Genomic DNA, 341 nt, shown 5'->3' with positions numbered 1-341 from the left:
TGAAGTTGTGTAAATTAGCTTTGTCCAGTTATTTAAATTAAAACTGCATTAGATAATTTTTTCTTATGGCTATCAGAAGATCAAAAGAGATAATCACAGGAGTGAATCTATAACTAGAAAAAAAAATATTGTGTAAGGAATGTGGTAAAACATGTGCATTTTACACTTGAAATTGATGTATTTTGCAGCCAAAAATGTTCAGTTAATATAAACACGACAGTATTTTATATAGTATAGTTTTAATGTAGATGCTGGGGATCATACATCTGTAACTTACTGATTCATACAGCTCTTGTCTCCTGCAATTGCATTCATTCACCAGTGTGAAAAATGTTCCTTGA

General features: G+C 30.2%; 1 protein-coding gene across 1 annotated transcript in view; it reads left to right on the top strand.

Annotated features, from left to right (window-relative positions):
• The window catches only part of KCNN2 (potassium calcium-activated channel subfamily N member 2), a 69494-nt gene that overhangs the window by 9463 nt on the left and 59690 nt on the right, over positions 1 to 341 (top strand). The window lies entirely within an intron of this gene.

This window comes from Meleagris gallopavo, chromosome Z, assembly GCF_000146605.3.
Source record: "Meleagris gallopavo isolate NT-WF06-2002-E0010 breed Aviagen turkey brand Nicholas breeding stock chromosome Z, Turkey_5.1, whole genome shotgun sequence".
Classification (NCBI taxonomy): domain Eukaryota; kingdom Metazoa; phylum Chordata; class Aves; order Galliformes; family Phasianidae; genus Meleagris; species Meleagris gallopavo.
Note: the sequence above shows the minus strand (reverse complement) of the source record. Positions and strands in the feature narration are given on the sequence as shown.